This window comes from Triticum urartu, chromosome 3 (genome assembly GCF_003073215.2).
Source record: "Triticum urartu cultivar G1812 chromosome 3, Tu2.1, whole genome shotgun sequence".
In the NCBI taxonomy this organism is placed as follows: Eukaryota; Viridiplantae; Streptophyta; class Magnoliopsida; order Poales; family Poaceae; genus Triticum; species Triticum urartu.
Window position 1 is genome coordinate 732,158,344 of NC_053024.1, and position 18,624 is coordinate 732,176,967.

The following is an 18,624-nucleotide window of genomic DNA, read 5'->3' on the forward strand; positions in this document are numbered from 1 at the left end:
AGATCACAGAAGCTTGGTCCACTTGCAAGATCAGAAAATGTCCAGCCCCATGCAACAGAAAGCATTTCTCAAATTGCTTGGGCTACAGTACACGATTGTGTACAAGAAGGGATTGCAGAACACCGCAGCAGATGCCCTATCCAGACCACCTGCTCCCATGGAACTGTCTGCAATTATATTGTGCACCCCCAAGTGGCTGTCCGTCGTTGCTGAAGGATATCAAGCTCATTCAGTAGACAAGGAACTTCTTCAAGAACTAGCTCTCTCTAGCAGAAATGACAAAGGCTATATCCTGCATAATGGAATTTTTCGATACAAGGACAGAATTTGGCTCGGCCATAATACTGAAGCACACCAGGCAATTCTGCTAGCTCTGCATAGTAGTGGAGTTGGGGGCCACTCAGGGTTCCAAGGCACATATCAGCGAATCAAGGCCTAGTTTGCTTGGCCTGCCATGTGTTGGGGAACGTTGCAGAAAACAAAAACATTTCCTACGTTTCACCAAGATCAATCTATGGAGTCAACTAGCAACGAGAGGAGAGTGCATCTACATACCCTTGTAGATCGCGAGCGGAAGCGTTCAAGAGAACGGGGATGATGGAGTCGTACTCGCCGTGATCCAAATCACCGATGACCAAGTGCGGAACGGATGGCACCTCCGCGTTCAACACACGTGCGGAGCGGATGACGTCTCCTCCTTCTTGATCCAGCAAGGGGGAAGGAGAGGTTGATGAAGATCCAGTAGCACGACGGCGTGGTGGTGGATGCAGCAATGATCGCAGCAGGGCTTCGCCGAGCTTCTGCGAGAGGGAGAGGTGTAGCAGGGGAGAGGGAGGCGCCAAGGCTTCAGGTGCGGCTGCCCTCCCTCCCCCCCTTTATATAGGCCCCCTAGGGGGGCGCCGGCCCTGGAGATGGGATCTCCCAAGGGGGGCGGCGGCCGAGGGCGTGGAGTGCCCCCCAAGGCAAGTGGAGGCGCCCCCACCCTAGGGTTTCCAACCCTAGGCGCAGGGGGGCCCAAGGAGGGGGCGCACCAGCCCACTATGGGCTGGTTCCCCTCCCCACTTCAGCCCATGGGGCCCTCCGGGATGGGTGGCCCCACCCGGTGGACCCCCGGGACCCATCCGGTGGTCCCGGTACAATACCGGTGACCCCGAATCTTTCTCGATGGCCGAAAATACACTTCCTATATATAATTCTTCACCTCCAGACCATTCCGGAACTCCTCGTGACATCCAGGATCTCATCCGGGACTCCGAACAACTTTCGGATTACTGCATACTCATATATCTACAACCCTAGCGTCACCGAACCTTAAGTGTGTAGACCCTACTGGTTCGGGAGACACGTAGACATGAACGAGACGGCTCTCCGGCCAATAACCAACAGCGGGATCTGGATACCCATGTTGGCTCCCACATGCTCCTCGATGATCTCATCGGATGAACCACAATGTCGAGGATTCAAGCAACCCCGTATACAATTCCCTTTGTCAATCGGTACGTTACTTGCCGGAGACTCGATCATCGGTATCCCAATACCTTGTTCAGTCTCATTACTAGCAAGTCACTTTACTCGTACCGTAATGCATGATCCCGTGATCAACCACTTGATCACATTGAGCTCATTGTGATGATGCATTACCGAGTGGGCCCAGAGATACCTCTCCGTCATACGGAGTGACAAATCCCAGTCTCGATTCGTGCCAACCCAAGAGACACTTTCGGAGACACCTGTATTGTACCTTTATAGTCACACAGTTACGTTGTGACGTTTGGTACACCCAAAGCACTCCTACGGTATCCGGGAGTTGCACAATCTCATGGTCTAAGGAAATGATACTTGACATTCAGAAAAGCTACAGCAAACGAACTACACGATCTTTGAGCTAAGCTTAAGATTGGGTCTTGTCCATCACATCATTCTCCTAATGATGTGATCCCGTTATCAATGACATCCCCATGTCCATAGACAGGAAACCTTGACTATATGTTGATCAACGAGCTAGTCAACTAGAGGCTCACTAGGGACACATTGTGGTCTATGTATTCACACATGTATTACGATTTCCGGATAATACAATTATAGCATGCATAATAGACAATTATCATGAACAAGGAAATATAATAATCATTTTATTATTGCCTCTAGGGCATATTTCCAACAGTCTCCCACTTGCACTAGAGTCAATCATCTAGTTACATTGTGATGAATCGTACACCCATGGAATTCTGGTGTTGATCATGTTTTGCTCTAGGGAGAGGTTTAGTCAACGGATCTGCGACATTCAGATCCGTATGTACTTTACAAATATCTATGTCTCCATCTTGAACATTTTCACGAATGGAGTTGAAGCGACGGTTGATGTGCCTGGTCTTCTTGTGAAACCTGGGCTCCTTGGCAATTGCAATAGCTCCAGTGTTGTCACAGAAGAGTTTGATCGGCCCCGACGCATTGGGTATGACTCCTAAGTCGGTGATGAACTCCTTCACCCAAATTGCTTCATGTGCTGCCTCCGAGGCTGCCATGTACTCGGCTTCACATGTAGATCCCGCCACGACGCTCTGCTTGCAGCTGCACTAGCTTACTGCTCCACCATTCAACATATACACATATCCAGTTTGTGACTTAGAGTCATCCAGATCTGTGTCGAAGCTAGCATCGACGTAACCCTTTACGACGAGCTCTTCGTCACCTCCATAAACGAGAAACATGTCCTTAGTCCTTTTCAGGTAATTCAGGATATTCTTGACCGCTGTCCAGTGTTCCTTGCCGGGATTGCTTTGGTACCTTCCTACCAAACTTACGGCAAGGTTTACATCAGGTCTGGTACACAGCATGGCATACATAATAGACCCTATGGCTGATGCATAGGGGATGACACTCATCTCTTCTATATCTTCTGCCGTGGTCAGACATTGAGCTGAGCTCAATTTCACACCTTGCAACACAGGCAAGAACCTCTTCTTAGACTGATCCATATTGAACTTCTTCAATATCTTATCAAGGTATGTGCTTTGTGAAAGACCTATGAGGCGTCTTGATCTATCTCTATAGATCTTGATGCCTAATATATAAGCAGCTTCTCCAAGGCCCTTCATTGAAAAACTCTTATTCAAGTAGGCCTTAATGCTGTCCAAAAGTTCTATATCATTTCCCATCAAAAGTATGCCATCTACATATAATATGAGAAATGCTACAGAGCTCCCACTCACTTTCTTGTAAACGCAGGCTTCTCCATAAGTCTGCATAAACCCAAACGCTTTGATCATCTCATCAAAGCGAATGTTCCAACTCCGAGATGCTTGCACCAGCCCATAAATCGAGCGTTGGAGCTTGCACACCTTGTCAGCATTCTTAGGATCGACAAAACCTTCCGGCTGCATCATATACAATTCTTCCTTAAGGAAACCATTAAGGAATGCCGTTTTGACGTCCATTTGCCATATTTCATAATCATAGAATGCGGCAATTGCTAACATGATTCGGACGGACTTCAGCTTTGCTACGGGTGAGAAAGTTCATCGTAGTCAATCCCTTGAACTTGTCGATAACCCTTAGCGACAAGCCGAGCCTTATAAATGGTCACATTTCCATCTGCGTCTGTCTTCTTCTTAAAGATCCATTTATTTTCTATGGCTCGCCGATCTTCGGGCAAGTCAGTCAAAGTCCATACTTCGTTTTCATACATGAATCCTATCTCGGATTTCATGGCTTCCAGCCATTTCTCGGAATCTGGGCCCGCCATCGCTTCTTCATAGTTCGAAGGTTCACCGTTGTCTAACAACATGATTTCCAAGACAGGGTTGCCGTACCACTCTGGTGCAGAATGTGTCCTTGTGGACCTACGAAGTTCAGTAGGAGCTTGATCCGAAGTATCTTGATCATTATCATTAACTTCCTCTCTAATCGGTGCAGGCACCACATGAATATTTTCCTGAGCTGCGCTACTCTCTGCTTCAAGAGGCAGTACTTCATCAAGCTCTACTTTCCTCCCACTTACTTCTTTCGAGAGAAACTCCTTCTCTAGAAAGGATCCATTCTTGGCAACGAAGATCCTGCCTTCGGATCTGAGGTAGAAGGTATACCCAATGGTTTCCTTAGGGTATCCTATGAAGACGCATTTTTCCGACTTGGGTTCGAGCTTTTCAGGTTGAAGTTTCCTGACATAAGCATCGCATCCCCAAACTTTTAGAAACGACAGCTTAGGTTTCTTCCCAAACCATAATTCATACGGTGTCGTCTCAACGGATTTCGATGGAGCCCTATTTAAAGTGAATGCGGCAGTCTCTAAAGCATAGCCCCAAAATGATAGCGGTAAATCGGTAAGAGACATCATAGATCGCACCATATCTAATAGAGTGCGATTACGACGTTCGGACACACCATTACACTGAGGTGTTCCAGGCGGCGTGAGTTGTGAAACTATTCCACATTTTCTTAAGTGTGTGCCAAATTCCTGACTTAAGTATTCTCCCCCACGATCTGATCGCAAGAACTTGATTTTCCTGTCACGTTGATTCTCAACCTCACTCTGAAATTCCTTGAACTTTTCAAAGGTCTCAGACTTGTGTTTCATTAAGTAGACATACCCATATCTACTCAAGTCATCAGTGAGGGTGAGAGCATAACGATAGCCACCGCGAGCCTCAACACTCATTGGACCGCACACATCAGTATGTATGATTTCCAATAAGTTGGTTGCTCGCTCCATTGTTCCTGAGAACAGAGTCTTCGTCATCTTACCCATGAGGCATGGTTCACACTGTCAAATGATTCATAATCAAGAGACTCTAAAAGTCCATCTGCATGGAGCTTCTTCATGCGTTTGACACCTATGTGACCAAGGCGGCAGTGCCACAAGTATGTGGGACTATCATTATCAACCTTACATCTTTTGGTATTCACACTATGAATATGTGTAGCATTACGCTAGAGATTCATTAAGAATAAACCATTCACCATCGGAGCATGACCATAAAACATATCTCTCATATAAATAGAACAACCATTATTCTCGGATTTAAATGAGTAGCCATTTCGTATTAAACGAGATGCTGATACAATGTTCATGCTCAAAGCTGGCATTAAATAACAATTATTGAGGTTTAAAACTAATCCCGTAGGTAAATGTAGAGGTAGCGTGCCGACGGCGATCACATCGACCTTGGAACCATTCCCGACGTGCATCGTCACCTCGTCCTTCGCCAGTCTCCGCTTATTCCGCAGCTCCTGCTTTGAGTTACAAATGTGAGCAACCGCACCGGTATCAAATACCCAGGAGCTACTACGAGTACTGGTAAGGTACACATCAATTACATGTATATCACATATACCTTTCGTGATGCCGGCCTTCTTGTCCGCTAAGTATTTGGGACAGTTCCGCTTCCAGTGACCTCTTCCCTTGCAATAAAAACACTCAGTCTCGGGCTTGGGTCCATTCTTTGGCTTCTTCCCGGCAGCTTGCTTACCGGGCGCGGCAACTCCCTTGCCGTCCTTCTTGAAGTTCTTCTTACCCTTGCCTTTCATGAACTTAGTGGTTTTATTCACCATCAACACTTGATGTTCCTTTTTGACTTCTACCTCTACTGATTTCAGCATTGCAAATACTTCAGGAATGGTCTTTTCCATCCCCTGCATATTGAAGTTCATCACAAAGCTCTTGTAGCTTGGTGGAAGCGACTGAAGGATTCTGTCAATGACTGCGTCATCCGGGAGATTAACTCCCAGCTGAGTCAAGCGGTTATGCAACCCAGACATTGTGAGTATGTGCTCACTGACAGAACTATTTTCCTCCATCTTACAGCTGAAGAACTTGTTGGAGACTTCATATCTCTCGACCCGGGCATGAGCTTGGAAAACCATTTTCAGCTCTTCGAACATCTCATATGCTCCGTGTCGCTCAGAACGCTTTTGGAGCCCCGGTTCTAAACTGTGAAGCATGCCGCACTGAACGAGGGAGTAATCATCAGCACGTGTCTGCCAAGCGTTCATAACGTCTTGGTTCTGTGGGACGGGTGCGTCACCTAGCAGTGCTTGTAGGAAATAATCTTTCTTGGCAGCTATGAGGATGATCCTCAGGTTCCAAACCCAGTCCGTATAGTTGCTGCCATCGTCTTTCAGCTTGGTTTTCTCTAGGAACGCGTTGAAGTTGAGAACAACGTTGGCCATTTGATCTACAAGACATATTGTAAAGATTTTAGATTAAGTTCATGATAATTAAGTTCATCTAATCAAATTATTCAATGAACTCCCACTCAGATAGACACCCCTCCAGTCATCTAAGTATAACATGATCCGAGTTAACTAGGCCGTGTCCGATCATCACGTGAGACGGACTAGTCAACATCGGTGAACATCTTCATGTTGATCGTATCTTCTATACGACTCATGCTCGACCTTTCGGTCTTCTGTATTCCGAGGCCATGTCTGTACATGCTAGGCTCATCAAGTCAACCTAAGTGTTTTCATGTGTAAATCTGTCTTACACCCGTTGTATGTGAACGTTGGAATCTATCACACCCGATCATCACGTGGTGCTTCGAAACAACGAACTGTCGTAACGGCCCACAGTTAGGGGGAACACTTTCTTGAAATTTTTATGAGGGATCATCTTATTTACTACCGTCGTTCTAAGTAAACAAGATGCAAAAACATGATAAACATTACATGCAATCAAATAATAGTGACATGATATGGCCAATATCATATAGCTCCTTTGATCTCCATCTTGGGGCTCCATGATCATCTTGTCACCGGCATGACACCATGATCTCCATCATCATGATCTCCATCATTGTGTCTCCATGAAGTTACTCGCCAACTATTACTTCTACTACTGTGGCTAACACGTTTAGCAATAAAGTAAAGTAATTTACATGGCGTTTCTCAATGACATGCAGATCATACAAAAATAAAGACAACTCCTATGGCTCCTGCCGGTTGTCATACTCATCGACATGCAAGTCGTGATTCCTATTACAAGAACATGATCTCATACATCACATATATATCATTCATCATTCATCACAACTTTGGCCATATCACATCACATGACACTTGCTGCAAAAACAAGTTAGATGTCCTCTAATTGTTGTTGCAAGTTTTACGTGGCTGGAATAGGGTTCTAGCAAGAACGTTTTCTTACCTACGTAAAAGCCACAACGTGAATTGCCAATTTCTATTTACCCTTCATAAGGACCCTGTTCATCGAATCCGATCCGACTAAACTGGGAGAGACAGACACCCGCCAGCCACCTTATGCAACTAGTGCATGTCAGTCGGTGGAACCGGTCTCACGTAAGTGTATGTGTAAGGTTGGTCCGGGCCGCTTCATCCCACGATGCCGCCGAATCAAGATAAGACTAGTAACGGCAAGCAAATTGACAATATCGACGCCCACAACTACTTTGTGTTCTACTCATGCATAGTAACTATGCATAGACCTAGCTCTGATACCACTGTTGGGGAACGTTGCAGAAAACAAAAAAATTTCCTACGTTTCACCAAGATCAATCTATGGAGTCAACTAGCAACGAGAGGAGAGTGCATCTACATACCCTTGTAGATCGCGAGCGGAAGCGTTGAAGACAACGGGGATGATGGAATCGTACTCGCCGTGATCCAAATCACCGATGACCAAGTGCCGAACGGACGGCACCTCCGCGTTCAACACACGTACGGAGCGGATGACGTCTCCTCCTTCTTGATCCAGCAAGGGGGAAGGAGAGGTTGATGAAGATCCAGCAGCACGACGGCGTGGTGGTGGATGCAGTAATGATCGCAGCAGGGCTTCGCCGAGTTTCTGCGAGAGGGAGAGGTGTAGCAGGGGAGAGGGAGGCGCCGAGGCTTCAGGTGCGGCTGCCCTCCCTCCCCCCTTTATATAGGCCCCCTAGGGGGGGGAGCCGACCCTGGAGATGGGATCTCCCAAGGGGGGCGGCGGCCAAGGGGGTGGAGTGCCCCCCAAGGTAAGTGGAGGCGCCCCCCCACCCTAGGGTTTCCAACCCTAGGTGCATGGGGGCCCAAGGAGGGGGCGCACCAGCCCATAGTGGGCTGGTTCCCCTCCCCACTTCAGCCCATGGGGCCCTCCGGGATGGGTGGCCCCACCCGGTGGACCCATCCGGTGGTCCCGGTACAATATCGGTGACCCCGAATCTTTTCCGATGGCCGAAAATACACTTCCTATATATAATTCTTCACCTCCGGACCATTCCGGAACTCCTCGTGACATCCAGGATCTCATCCGGGACTCCGAACAACTTTCGGATTGCTGCATACTCATATCTCTACAACCCTAGCGTCACCGAACCTTAAGTGTGTAGACCCTACGGGTTCGGGAGACACGTAGACATGACCGAGATGGCTCTCCGGTCAATAACCAATAGCGGGATCTGGATACCCATGTTGGCTCCCACATGCTCCTCGATGATCTCATCGGATGAACCACGATGTCGAGGATTCAAGCAACCCCGTATACAATTCCCTTTGTCAATCGGTACGTTATTTGCCCGAGACTCGATCGTCGGTATCCCAATACCTTGTTCAGTCTCGTTACCAGCAAGTCACTTTACTCGTACCGTAATGCATGATCCCGTGATCAACCACTTGATCACATTGAGCTCATTGTGATGATGCATTACCGAGTGGGCCCAGAGATACCTCTCCGTCATACGGAATGACAAATCCCAGTATCGATTCGTGCCAACCCAACAGACACTTTCGGAGACACCTGTAATGTACCTTTATAGTCACCCAGTTACGTTGTGACGTTTGGTACACCCAAAGCACTCCTACGGTATCCGGGAGTTGCACAATCTCATGGTCTAAGGAAATGATACTTGACATTCAGAAAAGCTACAGCAAACGAACTACACGATCTTTGAGCTAAGCTGAAGATTGGGTCTTGTCCATCACATCATTCTCCTAATGATGTGATCCCGTTATCAATGACATCCCCATGTCCATAGCCAGGAAACCTTGACTATCTGTTGATGAACGAGCTAGTCAACTAGAGGCTCACTAGGAACACATTGTGGTCTATGTATTCACACATGTATTACGATTTCCGGATAATACAATTATAGCATAAATAATAGACAATTATCATGAATAAGGAAATATAATAATTATTTTATTATTGCCTCTAGGGCATATTTCCAACACCATGAAACAGGCCATCCAGGCATATGTGCAAAGTTGTACGGTCTGTTAGCAGGCAAAGGCTGAACATATCAAGAAACCCAGATTACTCAGTCCTCTTCCCATACCCAAAGAGGCCTGGAGTTTAGTCAGTATGGATTTCATCGGGGGGCTGCCCAAGAGCAAATCCTTCGACACTATCCTGGTGGTGACCGACAAGTTCAGCAAGTACGGGCACTTTTTACCTCTGTCACATCCTTTCACCGCACTGCAGGTTGCACAACTCTATGTGGATCAGGTCTATCGGCTACATGGCCTACCCAAAGTGCTGGTAACTGACAGAGATCCCATCTTCACAAGCACCCTGTGGCAAGAACTATGCAGACTGACGGACACTACCATGAACATGAGTTCAGCTAGTCACCCCGAGACAGATGGACAAACAGAGAAGTTGAATCAGTGTCTAAAAATGTTCCTGTGATGCATGGTCCACTCAACTCCTAAGAAGTGGGCACACTGGCTGTCCCAGGCAGAATATTGGTACAACAAGAATTATAATTCAGCACTGGGCACAGCACCATTTCAAGTTTTGTATGGATACCAACCTCGTCACTTGGGAGTTGATAACTTGCAGAGTTCACTATCTTCTGACCTGTCAGGCTGGTTAGCTGAGAGGAATCTGATGCAAGGGTTAATCAGGGAGCACTTACTGCGCGCCCAACAACGCATGAAGGCTCAAGAAGACACTAAACTCTCTGATCGTCAGTTCAAGGTGGGTGACTAGGCATTCCTGAAACTCCAACCCTATGTGCAACAGTCAGTGGCCCGGCGACCGAACCACAAACTGGGTTTCAAGTACTTCGGACCGTATCAAATAGTTGCTCGCATTGGTGAGGTGGCTTACCGGTTGGCTCTGCCGGAGTCCAGCAGAATCCACCCAGTGGTGCATGTTTCTCTGCTCAAGCCGGCGGCTCCCCCATCCAATTCCGAGGATTCGTCAGAGTCGCTACACTGTGTGCTCGAGCATGCGTCCAGACCAGCTCAAGTGCTCCAATCACGTTTGGTGCAAGTGGGGGGTCATACCCGCACACAACTGAAGATCGCGTGGCAAGGGTTGCCGCTGCCCATGGCAACCTGGGAGTGGGCAAGTTCAATCGCACCAGTGACAACGACCTGATATTGAACAGTCGAGGACGAGCTGTTCCTTAAGGAGAGGGGAATGCAACAACCTGGACCTGGTCCAGAGTTGGGCCGTCTTGGCCCAAGTGGCTTGTAATAGCAAGTACTTATAGTTGCGTGTGTGCGTGTGAGAGGGGATACAAATGTAATCAGAACATTATTCCCAGCAAAGCTTTCCTCCCTGTTCTTTCCCCCTTCTCCAAGTTCTCTCTTCCCTGAGCAAATTCCTCTGATTCGAGATTCAGATCCCGGCGAGACGCAGGGAAGTGCTACGGGAACGTAGCAACAACACGTGTCTACTCCGTCGCCATCTTCATCAGGCATTGACGCCGCTGCCACGTCCAACACTTCAGCGGCAGCCGGGCGCACCTTCCTGCGTTGGCCCGTCGTCGCAAGCGGTGAGGCCTGTGGCCGCACTCACGTCCCGCGCGGACGTGGACGGACGCTTGCGTGACCGCGTGCTGTGCCTGGACTCTCCAATGACTCACGGTGTACATGATGGCTCACGCATTGCGTGCATGCGTTTGTTTGCATCTGTTTCATTTCATGTGGGCTTTGCAGGATACATGAAGATCACCGTCTAAGTTTACACGTTTCTACATCGATCGAGCAACGGCTTGTCGCTACGTCGCCCAGTCAGATTGCAGCGTCATCGTCTTGTGGTTTTCCCCGTGGCTGCACTGATCCACGCCGTCACTGCATCGCCTCTTCGGGCCGTAGCGTCACGGCATGTGGTCCCCGCCGCCACCCTGAAGCCGTTCCCATGGTTGCACCAACCCGCGCGCTACCGCTGCGTCGCCCCTTCGCATGGAATAGGAGGCTGCCACCTGGATGGTGGCTATTCACGATCGGCGACCGAAAGACGACACACCGATCGGAAGGACCGACATTTGGTCAAGCTTGAATATTGGTTAGGGGGCTCCTGATGCTATCTCGGCCCAGGGGTCTCTCACCATGTCGATTCTTGACCTACTAGGCCGGGCTAAGGACCCCTAGTTCAGTTTTGCCCTGAGGCATAATGGTAGCCCATTGCGCTCTACAGAGAATACTTGGAAGCCTTGCTATTCAAGCCCGGCCCTGATGGGGGGCAGGGGGCGGCCGCCCCGGGCCCCTGGAAACAAGGGCCCCCCAGGTTCGTGCTCTAGCGTTGATACGATTGGACTGGTCTGCTCTAAAAAAAGTGACAACTGGGCTATACATGCACAGGCCACGTTTGGGAGAGATCGATCAATCGATATCGAGCAAGAGCGGGCTCAGCGGCGCATCGTAAGGGAGTGATTTCAGAAGTTCACATCACACACGATGAAATCGCCTCCTTTCCGTTTTCGCCTGATCTCTGGAAACCTAATCGCCGCAAGGCTGCGGCGGCCGCCAGGCAGCAGACGTGAAGACACCTATGGGTAACCGTGGCACCACCGATGCCGCAGCTCCAGCCTACGCCTTCCGCCGCCGGTTTTAGAGAAGTAGTCCTATTTCTTGATTGTTTCCCCTAACACTTTGAGAGAATTCCTTATTTGTCCCTTTCTTAAAATTTGCTTCCTTATTTGGCCCAAAATATTTTTTTCTTCCCTATTTGGCATCTAAAGTAATTTTTGTTTTTTATATGACATTTCCGTCCATTTTAGACACTAATGATGTTAAGTGTGAGGTGAAAAGACCATTTTAACCCTGCATGCAAAGCCAGCCTCAAACAAGCACACAGATAGCTTGATTGATTCTTGTACGCGCTTGACAATTTTTCTAGTAGTGGCACACGCACGTACAGGTGAACGCCTTGGCTAGCTTCAACTGGATTGATTGTCTCTTACCCGCAAAAAATATATATTGATTGTCTCTTGATAGAATTGCACGGATTTCTCTGCCTGCCTCTCAGTCCGGGCGAGCATCAGTTCCTCGGCCCCGCGTGGTTGGCTGCCGTGAGTGCCGTCGCTCCCAGCTACCGGCCCTGTGCGTGGTGTTCGGTTGCTCGTGGCCAGCAGTACGCGTTCTCGTCATCCTCATTTTCCTACCGAACCCGCCTCAGCGCCGTGGGCCGTCCACTCCACTTCCGCACTCACACGTGATGAAGTAACCAAAATATGATAAATGGTACTGTACTTATTCGCAAAAAAGTTACTATACTGATCATAGATACGCTGGGACAAGTTCTACAGATGTTTTGTACGTACACGCACATACCAGTTTATCGAAGGAACAAAATATTTGAGCATACATATGCATACACAACATCCATTGAACATCTCTACAACATGGGTGAACTGAATACTTTTCTACATAATGCACTATGGGCAAAATGGTATTTTCACCTCACACTTAACACCGTTAGTATCTAAATTGGACGGAAGTGTGATATAAGGAACAAAATTTACTTTAGGTGTCAAATAGGGAAGAAAATTATTTTGAGCCAAATAGAAAAGAAAAATTTAAGAAAGGGCCAAATAAAGAATTCTCTCTAACACTTTAGCTTATTCCCTACCTTTTTTGCTTGACATGGTGAACGCTTTTGTCCACCGGAGTGCTGCACAGTGAAAGCAATGGTCTCCTTGACCATGGTCGTCCGTCCTCGGAACCAAATGTGGAAGCCCGTGGACAGTTTGAAGGGTCTTTACAGAGATGAGTGATACATCGCTGGACTGCCACATCAAGGTATGTACTAGATACCATGTAGAACTCTTGAGTTTTTATGCAAGGGAAGTTTTGTAGCTTTCAGCTTTGTACATCTTGTCTGGGTAAAATTGTTTGATGAAAGGTAGTGTTCGAATGCACTTACAATGTGAAATTACATTCACTTTTTTTCTCGGAAAACCATCGACGAAATTTCAAGATACAACTCAATTAGGACTAGTTGGCGCATCTGCAATAAAATAAGAAAAACATGACAATGCTAATATGCAAACAAGTGCACATGAAGTAATTGAAGGTTAGTGACCAAATAATTATTCCTCTCTATATAGAAAATCATAATCATTCCTACTGCATGTTTTCTCGGTAGTATGCCGTACAAGCAAAAAAATAAAGTTGCAGAAATATTATACAGAAAGTAGCTTTTGAAAGTTAAAGGGCCTCGAGTTTTAGTTTCGCCCCGGACCCCTAAAATCTAAGGACCGGCCCTGGGAGGACTCGTCTCCACCGACGTAGTTGACTAGAGATCTTGTAATCCTGGCCCACGGTATCTTATATAAGCCAGGACCAGTCTCGTCATAGAACACATCTTAGAGACAACGTTAGAATCTCCCGGTATTTTGTACTATGTACACACCTCAACGCAATAAACAAAGAGCATGACGTAGGATATTAACTCTTCCGTGAGAGCCCAAACCTGGGTAGAATCCTTGTCCCTGTTACCAGCATGCCAAGTCGCCTAGCTAAGGATACTCTACCGGGGGATTTGCCGGATTTAGCTCCAACACTTGGCACACAAGTTCTCGAACTATGAGAGGAAGACCTATTCCCTGACCGTTCAAGCCGATGAGCATCCTAGCTCCTGGTGGGCGCCATTTTCAGCATCCACCAGTTGACCGGGAGCACCATGCCCGATTGTTGCCACAACACCTGCTTCTCTGGTGTCCCTCTGGCCATCGCCAGTTTCTTTCCACTCTTCTTCTTGTACCTGTCAGTGTCAGAGCCCTCCCCTTCCTTCCCTGCATCTTCATTTTCTATTTCTTCGGGGCCACATTCACCCATTTTGCCAAGCACCGGCGGTTGTGGTGTTTTCATGCACCGGCATGTGGGCCCACAGGGTTGTTTCAGCTTATAAAAGTTCCCTATGAATTCGGGCGCTCTATTTTCTTCACTATGTTTGGAACATGCAGGAGAGCTGTATATTATACCTTATAGATAGATATAAACGGGAAATCCACATATCCAAGATGGCAAGGACTTCAAAAGCAATATGGTCTCCGGCTATCTTTTTATTCCAATCGCAATTTCACAAAGTATGTTTGTGTGCTTATTTTAAGTAATGACATGATGGTACGAATCATGCATGCTGCCGCCCTTTCCTTACATTTGCACCATATCAACTTAATTATTCTTGGCCTAGCTCCATGTTGGGAAGTTGAGACAATGAGAGCTTTAGCTAGTCATGTAAGCACGCTGTTTAATTGACCGTGGCAGTAACCATGGGGATTCCTGCGTGGTGGCCGAATCGAGCAACTTTGCAGTCTGCGGAGAAGATGTCAGAGGATAAGTAGTTGGCTGTGCGACCCATGACAGGCATGCTGGCGCTTACATTGAACCTGTTGATGTAGTCGGTGCGATAGGTCTGGCCAAGCACGCCATGGACGTCGTCCGTGAGGTCATGAAACTTGAAACTGATGTCAAGATGTACAAGGCTGTCGTCGTCAGTCACTCCATAGTTGTGGATGCGGGAGTCTTCCTTTGTGATAGGCACCACGTTGGCCATGATGTTAAATACACCCTTGAGCTCTGCACTCTCACGCCATTGGTCATGGCAGACCTCATGATGGTTAGATCTGATACAACATCAGACTGCCATTGCCTGCCGATCTCTGCGGGGATGTCAATGGGCATGTTGTCGAAGGCGAGCTCAAGGCGATCAACCTCACTGTCCCATTTGATAGTCTTCCGGGCGCCCATATAGAGGCGGTGGTTGCCGAAGCTGATGCCGAGAGCTTGGATCCAGGTGAAGTCAGGGCTCATGGTCGGGTTGCGCTTGCCAATGAAACGCTAATAAGGGTGGGAGCGTATGCCTTAATTTGGTCGCTTTGACTATGTAAAAATGATTTTGTTTTTAACGGAAGAAATGCTTCTTCTCTACAGGTTATTTTCCGGTGTACGCAATTGCTACGTATGTGGTCTATGTTACAATGACCGGAGGACCAACCGCTGTTCAAGGTGTGTATGCGATTGGAGCAGGTGGCTATGGAGGTTTTTTCCTAACATGGGTGACAACATAAACTTCGGATCGATCCACCACCTCCATCGACATAGGCATAGTGTCGATCTATAGGGCTCTACTGTTGCCGATTTGTCAATTTTTTTTTCATCAATTTTTGTCAGACCTTCATATTGGGCCGTGTGCATCTTAATTATGCAGAGGCCGGGTGTTCTTATAATGCTTTGTATCCGCTTGATGCTACATTTGAAATAATAAAATCACCCTTTTTCGAAAAATGTGCAGGTTACTGTCAGATATGATGCAGAAATTCTGGTCCTTCTTTCTGTGGAAGTAGAAGTTGTTGCCGTCACCCCGGGTGAAATGTGGATCACCGCACACCATGCCAGGGTAAAAGTCACACACTTGTCGCCACACCGATCGGAAAAGCAAATTAATCTCGTCAAGATAGAATTAATCAAGAAAGGTATCATATTTACATATCGAATTATATATAGTGAGCAGCAAGGAGCTCCCTGCATCCTAAAATATAAGTCATATTACGTTTATTCCTATGTTCGACAAAGTTTACAGAATAAAAAAAAGCAATCTATATCTATACCTACTAATAAAGCACCTATTGCTTCTGGTGGTACGTCATATAATTTACCCTATAAGTTGACAAAAATTACCCACCAATGCCACCCGTAAGTCAACAAATGATTCGGTATTTCCAAAGTCTCCGCTGCGATTAGTGCTCTTATAGAGAAGATACCACAAATAGTTCACATAGACATCGATAGCCCAGTGGCTGGAGCTTGTCTCTTTCCACCCGGAGACTGGGATTCGACCCGCAGGCTTGGCAAATTTCCCCTCAATTTTTGTCACGCCCCCCCCTCCACCAATGCGCGTTCATGGGCCAGCCCGCAGGCGCGACGCCCCTGTTTTTTTTTTTCATCTTTGGTCTGTTTGTTTTTTTCATTTCTTATTTTGTTTTTCCCTTCTCCAAATTTCAAAATGTTGCGAATTTTGAAAAACATGTTCGAAAAATTATAAAATATTTTCGAATTAAAAAAATATTTGGGAAATCATAAAATTTACACAGTTTCAAAAATATTAGTAATTTAAAAATGTTAGTAATTTTACAAAACTGTTCTTAAATTTAAAAAAAAAATCACAATTTGGAAAAATATATCCGATAATAAAACCATTTTTATGATTTTGAAAAAATAATCGTGTATTCGAAACAAATTCGTGAATCTGACAAAAATGTCCATCAAATTTTAGAGCTAGCTTGCCAAGTGTCACTTAACAGATAGTCTACACAGTACAATTACAACCAAAATATTTTCTTTAAATTTTTGTTCAGATTCAAGTATTTTTAAGATATTCATGTCTTTCAAACCCAAGCTCTAAATTTAGCATGCTATTTATGAAAATAGCTCAGAAAAAATTGTAGATTATAAATATGATATTATCTTGCATGTTAATTATTTTTATGTGCAAAATTAATTAGTACTTCTCCTTTTCTATTAAAGGCATGGATGTTTCTTACTCCCATTTTTCGCACGTCACTTATTATCAGATTTTCATCCGTCGTTTGGTTCGTCCATTTGCACATAAAATAGAAAAAATAAAATAAAATATGTTCACAATTTTTTGCAAATAGTATAAAACGTTTATGAATTCAAAAAATGTTCTTTATTTTAGAAATTTTTCGAAAAATTGTAAAAGTGTTCATTTGAAAAATGTTCATGATTTAAAATGTATGCACGAGTTTAAAAAAAATGTTCATGATGTCAAAAATTGTTCATAATTTCACGAAATTGAGAGTGATATTGTATCTCGATGATGCAACAAAATATGGTCATAGCCATTGAAGATTATGAAAAAAATCTCCCGTTGCAACGCACCGGCCCTTTTGCTAGTATCTATAAAACAAACGCCTATGCCTCCCGCAAAAACAAATTCTCACTCTGAGGCTAGGTTTGGTTTTATGCATGACAAGAGAAAATGATTCTTTGAATGAGCGCATGCATGATGCAATCTTGGCTTGATAGCTTGTAAACAGTAATTTTTTTATATTATTTTCTCTGTTTTTTCCTCCTCATATGTACATATCCACTCATTTATTTATAAAATTTAAAATAGCACAGGAGGCAGGGGCCTTTCCTGCCAGCAATAAATAGATCATGAAATGTATTTAATTAGTATGATAGATATTGATTTTTTTGACAAACTCGGCCTAACCTTAGAATGTTTGACTTATTAGAGACAAAACAAATAGGACCTTGGAATGGAGAGTGTATTGATGTGCGTGCGTTCGTGTATTACATATAATTTTATCACTTACAGCACACGGTCTTGCAGCTGGGGCAGACCAGCATGCACATGTCGGCGGGGCAACTCTTGTCGCGCCTGCCCACCTTGCACTGAGGGGGGCACCTCACCCTCATCATCAACACTCTCTGGTTGGAGTGTCCGGCCGGTTTGACGACGTGGTAGTCGGAACTCGGAAGTCAGCAGCGCCTGGCCGGCTGCCCCTTTTGGGCCTGAGCGCCGGCGCCGGCAACGGCATACACAGCCACCAGAACGGCAAGCAGGGCTACAAGCGCTCGAAAGTCGGCCATCGCCGTGGAGCAGCGCGGCGATCGATTCTGCTTGGAGTTGCTATAGCCTTTAGCTATCTAGTCGTGTGTGGTGGTGGGTCTGATATATGTCGAGGCGTTTGCTGCCAATTTGTAGCAAGTAGCTAGGAGTAGCATCTCTTGGGTGCGCGCGGATCGCATGCACGTACGACTTTTGCATGCACGGAGTGGGTTGCGTACGTAGGGAAAAGGCGTCTGTGTGCGCCTTCCCATCATCCCAATTAATCTACAGTATCAAAGTCAGGCCTGCATATGGCACTCTTCTTTGTCAACTCTCGTCCCATTCCTGATCACACACAAAAAAATAAAAATAAATACTCTCGTTCCATTGCCTGTCTCAAGTCGATCAGTTGGCAAGTTGGCTACTCGATCTCTCAAGTCGATCACTTGGCAAGTTGGCAACTCGATCTTATTAGATGTCAATGTTTCCATTCAAAAGTAGTTATTATGGTTATAGTTTGAACAAAAAACCACGACAAGTACTTTGGAACGAAGGTAGTATATAAACAAGAACGGATTTAGTTGAAGAAATACAACTGCTAGTACTCTCTCTCTCTCTCTCTCAACATTTTTGTTGAGAGATCATCGAGGTCCACTTCTTTGCCTTGGTCATCGAGCGAGATGCCCTTCATGATGTCTGAGAGCCCCTCGGCAGTCGAAAAGTGCCCTTGGACAAGAGCCAAAGCCGTCACGGCTTCGGCCCTTGCAGACAACTTCTTCCAGTACATGATGCGCGTGGGGGCTTGGAGCAGCCGAGTGGACAGGCCGGGGACTTTGACCGGAACAAGCTTGTCAAGCCACAGGGAAGTGCAAACCCCCCTGTGC

General features: G+C 46.3%; 1 pseudogene; it reads right to left on the minus strand.

The window, feature by feature from the left end:
• Window positions 1-14,413: 14,413 nt before the first annotated feature.
• LOC125547355 lies at window positions 14,414-17,781 on the minus strand (annotated as a pseudogene).
• Window positions 17,782-18,624: the final 843 nt, after the last annotated feature.